Here is a 6000-nt window from a genome sequence, read left to right as displayed (position 1 = left end):
ACTACAGTGTAATTAAAGATGGAGATAAAACAAGTCTAGAAGAGGGTCGTCCATTTTTGTTTCATTTTATTAGAAAATATCCACACACCATAAAAATTACATGTACAAAACTATAAGATTTGAAATTGCTTTATGTACACATACAAAAGATAAAGCCCAAAAGAAAAAAAGTGAGGGGAACACAGAGGGGGAAGTGAGAGACTAAGCGTTCATGTTTCTTTTTTTTAGGAGTGGGGGGGTGGGGAGGGGGGATTTTTTTCCAGGATAAGTCAAAAGGTTTCAGGTTCTCCGTCTATTTGCTTTTCGACCAACTCACATCTCTGTCACATCTCTGCAGGGAACTGGAGCAGTGAAGATGATAATGATAATGATGATGATATCAGTCGTGACAGCAGGGATGACGTGAGAGCAATTACGTGCACACACACACGCATTTGGGTAGAACACATCTGAGATGGCACCGGTGAACCACATTCCCCCGTTTATAATAACCTTCATGATGCTCTAGTGAAAGCGTGATGAAAGAGATGCTAGTAAGGAGCACCTGGAATATTCTGATGATTCATATAAAGGGGTATCTGTCAGACGGATATTAAGATGTAACTATTTTGAAATAGAACATTAAGTGAGATGTGACCTGTTATCAGACATGCTATGCGCACGTAAACACACTTTAATGAAAACATGATAATGAAGATGTAAAGAGTGCCCGGATGACTACAACCGAGATGTTAACAATGCAGGTGGCGCAGTCATATACACTCATACAACATCTGTCTTAACATTAAAATGCTCTGACTCTGTACCTGTAGACTTATTCAGCGATGACAGTAGTGATTATGATGATGACAGTGATGGTAATAAGGGTTAAGATGATAAAATCAATGATGACGAAGACTGAAACTGATTTGGCTAACCGATACCCTGCTACTTTGATTTTTTCTCTCTCTCATCTATTCATTTTTTTCTTTCTTGACTTCAGACATGTGGCTTTCCTCCTGATCACTGGGTCTGAAACAAAAAAGAAAGACAGAAATAACAAGAAAGAAAGATATTAGTTTGCATTTCACTGTTGTTTAACAGTCAAAGACATTTTAAACACCGTGTTTCGTCTTTGTCACCAAAGAAAATACTATTAAAATAACTACAGATAATCTATGTTGAGCTCAAATTGATTTAAATTCTGAGTTACAGGTCTTTACATGAAAACGTGACATTCTTGTGAATATCTCATGCAAAAATTTATATCTGATGATTTTCAGTGTGTTAAAAGTTAATCAACACCAGTTAGCAGCCATATTTTGAGCCTCGGGCAGAAAGATATGTTTAACTGGAAGAAATGTGGGGAGTGAATAACATTTGTGCTTTTTATATTACAGAACACTTCATGTAGAAAGTTGTTGTTGTTGTGTGTATGTGTGTGTGTGTGTGTGTGTGTGTGTGTGTGTGTGTGTGTGTGTGTGTTAATTCGTGTGATGTCTTTTTCTAAATAAGGCTACAGAGCTTAATTTTTTTTAAATAATTAGTTGCATCTCTGTTGATGGTCAAATCAGCAGCATATTAAAGCCTCTCATTCACCTTAACTTGGGATGGCCATGACATACGGCTACTTTCTACAGCCCATGTTATTTATTATTATCATTTTTTATCTTGTTCCCATTTAAGAAAAAAAAGTATGGCACAGTGATGGCCAGTAAACCCAAAGGCAGACAAATTGCCATCTGTCACACTCTCACTGCTTTTCTGTGGATCCTGAAACGAATGTGGGTCAAAATCCAGTGGGATGAAGTGTTTAACCTTCAAATTCTTACAATTCGGTTCAACCTTTGACTGATGCATTTCATCTTCCCAATGTGTTTACAAGGTAAAACCTTTTACATGTTAAATAGCTTTAATCATTCATTTAGGCATAGGAATCTATGTTGAAGAAGCACTGAATCCAGACATACCAGCAAAACCACATGAAATGGGCTTTCATGAAAAATAAATAAATAAATTAATTAATTCTGGTAAGTGACTATAGATTTATGGGAAATGTGATGGATAACAGCTGGCCAGCCCACCATCCTCCTTGTTAAACCCGCACAAAACTCCCACTGCTGGCCTCATTAGTACTGTAATGTGAGCATGTTAAAATGATTAGCTGTCACATTGTAAGTAGTCCTCTTGGGGATGACCTGGTGCTACTCTCAAATTGTTCATCGAATGGTTGGCAGGAAGAAAGCATAGTTCAATGTTATTGGTTAAAAAAATTAATAAATGAGTGAAACAAATGCCTCTGGCAGTCCCCTGATATAACAACAAATGACAAATAAAATATTGATCTATACAGACAAGCAACTTTGTACCTAATGGGAACAAGATGATAGAATGAGTAACAATGGGAGATACTCACAGAAGAGAGAATGCCAGGCAATAGTAAATAATTGGATAGTGAAGAGCCGGACATGTTATTGAAATAATTTAATAGGCTGAACTATTATAAAATACCAATTTGATTGGCAAGACTTTATAAGTGCAAACTTGGGCCACAAGCACACTCAAGTGTCACCACCTAACTTTTGGTTGGAGCAGAATAAATACAATATTTGTAGGAGTACAGCAAGTGGAGGGACAGCCTTCTATGGTGGTCAATTAGATCATCTCTCATTTTGTTACACCAATAGGCTACACCAGAATTCATTACAGGCAATAGCTTCTCAATAAGGCTCATAAGTTAGACTAAATGCTTTGTTACATCCTGTGGGTTTCCTCTACAACACCAGTAAAATTAAAAGTTACTATTTAACAATGGAAGTCACACACAAGCTTTAAATCAGCAGACAGTTTCCTAATGAGCTGGGAGTCCAAGCTGGTTCTTCCAAGAGAAAACAACTCCTCAAGCACACATATACAACACCCCAAATGAGCCTCCAAGGGGGGATGATATCCTTTTTTAAGCTGGATTTACATTTTAGGAGACACTGAAATTCATATGTTCGTTCCACAGGGAGCTCACAATATATATCTATGTAGTTAAGCTATATTTTTGTTTACTTTAGTTATTAGAATGCTTGAATTCTGTTAGGTATATCTGAGTATGAATATTTTGTTGAATGCTTCAACTGTCCATGAAAAACTGAGAGCTTCCCATAATCACCATGTTCACATGACAAAAAATAATTTTCATTATCAAGAGGAGACGGCACTTGGACTGTTATGTCTGTTTCTATACAGCATTGGTATTAATTTATCATCAGAGCCTATACTGCATTTTATAAGAAGTTGTGGATGATTGTTGGCAACAGTCGCCCATTAATCTGATCTATCACAGCTGCTATATTAATACAATTCACAATCCTACTTTAATCTATATCAACGTGAAAGAAGCAAACCTCAATACACAGAAGAAAAGTTTATGTGATTTTGGAGGGGTTCAGTATGTGTGTGCGTTCCCATGTACTAAACCTGCAAAAACCGTTGCTCATGATTAACAACAACACAAATAATTAGCCACGGTGCTAGATGGCTACATTGTTGAAGGACTAGACCCATGGAGATTGAACAGACTGACCAACATTGACATCAATGGAGATACTATATGCACTCTCACTAAGAGTCACCTTAATGTGAACCACCACTTTCTCTGACATACATTTCAATCTTTAATGATATCTGATCTTGCCACTGATGATTATTTAAACAAAGCTCTGTGAATGAAGGCTAAAGTTACAGCAACTATGATTTCAAAGCTGGGGTATTCAAACATCTCAGTAAATAATAATAATTTACTGCTTGACAAATAAATCAGACTGCAAAGACTATTCCCATAAAATACTGTCAAAAAGTGTCAAATCTAAAATTTAATACAAAATAAATATTCACCACATCCTCACAAAATAAACCCAAAAAGCTAGAAACACAACTGAGACAAAGAAAATATCCAGCCCAACCTTTCACTGCAACAGATTCCTGTAATAAACTGAGCATTTAACAGCGACAAAATACCACCAAAGCCCACTAACTCCAGGGCTTTGTTCAGCCTGACATTTTAAAACAAAACCTTGTCTCTCAATACTATACATCACTCTGTTACTCCTGACACTGTTATTTGGGCAAAGCTCTGAATCTGCCAATAAACCAATAGGGAACTAGCGAGCACTTTATGTTTCTAACACCTAAAAGACTCCAATCACCAAATTCAACACTCTGGAATCTCACCATTATCTCATTCTCTCCCAATACAAATAACTGCATCAGCGTTTTGGCGTAAAAGCTGCCAATAGAACAGCCAAAGGGCCAGTCTGAAGCTAAAACCTCTAACCTGCACAAGATTTTAATCCAACAGCAGTCCCATTTTCTCTCCTGCCTCCAGAGGGAAATGGGTTTCTGCTGAGAGAGATAACTCTAACTCAAAGTCCTTGTAGTCAATAGATGTGTGAATGCCTGCATTGCCATGGATTTGGTGGGTATTTCATTGACACATTACATTATGTGTCACTTGTAAGACATCATAAGACATACAAAGAACATTAAGACTAGTTCTGTATGTATTTATGAGATGTTAAAAAGTGACAGATATAGAGGAACACACTGCATACATTTTACACATTTCTGAAATTATCTGAGGGATGATCTAAACAGGTTTTGAATATGTAGGGCGTTCACAGTGGAAGACAAGATAAAGTACACTCAAAACAGACAGAATGCATAATAAATATGGATGATTTATGGGCACTATTAGCTCATAGCTGGGAACAGTAAAATAAATTGTGGGTGGTGGTGAGACATTGGGAGATATTGTAAAACAAACAGACAACAACAAAAAAAGCATCAAATCAATTGACCAATTAATCAGGGTGCCAAAATGCATCATCCCCAAGTTTCCCTAGTCCCCTTCCACTCAAAAGTTTGTTTTGCTTATTTTTACTTCAGTTCGATGTTTGAACTTCACTGTGCAGAATGATGCCTGTGCAGAGTTTGACACTAGAAAGCTGTTTTCACGTTGTTCTGCTGAGGGGGGAAAGTTTCTCTGTGCTAATTGAAAATCTGAGTTTAAGGGGCGGGTCTACAAGCATGATTTGTGACATCACAACAAGTTTGGATGCTAATCATGGTCCAGTATGCAACCTACACAAGTGTGATGTAGAAACATGATGAAGTGGGAGACATCTTGCATCCACTTTGAAATGTTGAACATTTAATATTGAACATTTTTCACATATTCATTGATTCTGGATTTTTCAATGAGGGAGATGGTGGAGATGTAATTTTAAGGGCTCATATGGAGTAATTGGACTTGTTTTGTGAAAAACCATATCAGACACATATTATACCAATCAGATTATTTTTTATATATCTTACAACATGTCTAGAGGGGATCTTTAAATATTACATTTGTCTGATGGTCAGTGCAGTAGTTTAAAACCTAAACACAATTTGAAGATCCATCACTCCTACATAAGTGCATGAATGAATATATAGCAAAATATTAACAATGGATCAAACCCATGTACAATTAAGTTAAAGTTAAATTTTATTCTTTAATTAATTAAGGTGTTTAAATTACAGCAACTTGGGGTTTGTCAAATAATATTTTAAAATGTATGCTGGAATGCAAGTGTACACCAAAGCAACATTGAAAAAATGGCAGGGGATGAATGACAGAGGACTGGTATATATAGTACTGAGACTGATGGGGTAATGAGCAGCAGGTGAGCAGGTGGGTGTGGGAACCAGACAGGAAAATCTGGAAGCATCTGGCCGACAGGTGAAGAATGGCAAAGCCAAGAGAAGAGAGTGTGGGGCTGGAGACAGGGGCAGAAAGGGCAAGAGAAACACAAATAGGACCAAGGATGGAATCCTGACACATATTCATGGAGAGTAAGTGGGTAAGTAAGTATGTTGATTTTCTTTTTATACTAACTGCTAGGACAGTTTAATATTTGGGACTCAGCTTACAGTAAGTTCTTTCATGTCATACTGCATTAAAATGCATCTTATTTTCTATTGCTGCCGTGT

At 37.0% G+C, this 6000-nt stretch overlaps 1 protein-coding gene across 1 annotated transcript in view; it reads right to left on the bottom strand.

The window, feature by feature from the left end:
• Window positions 1-227: 227 nt before the first annotated feature.
• The window catches only part of zgc:172282 (leucine-rich repeat and fibronectin type III domain-containing protein 1-like protein), an 80978-nt gene continuing 75205 nt past the window's right edge, over window positions 228-6000 (bottom strand). The window contains exon 9 of the transcript XR_006403973.1: window positions 228-1011. The gene's annotated coding sequence lies outside the window, so the exon portion shown is untranslated. The remainder of the gene's footprint in view (window positions 1012-6000) is intronic.

Source organism: Thunnus albacares, chromosome 6 (assembly GCF_914725855.1).
Source record: "Thunnus albacares chromosome 6, fThuAlb1.1, whole genome shotgun sequence".
Taxonomy (NCBI): domain Eukaryota; kingdom Metazoa; phylum Chordata; class Actinopteri; order Scombriformes; family Scombridae; genus Thunnus; species Thunnus albacares.
This window is presented reverse-complemented; position numbering and strand designations above follow the sequence as displayed.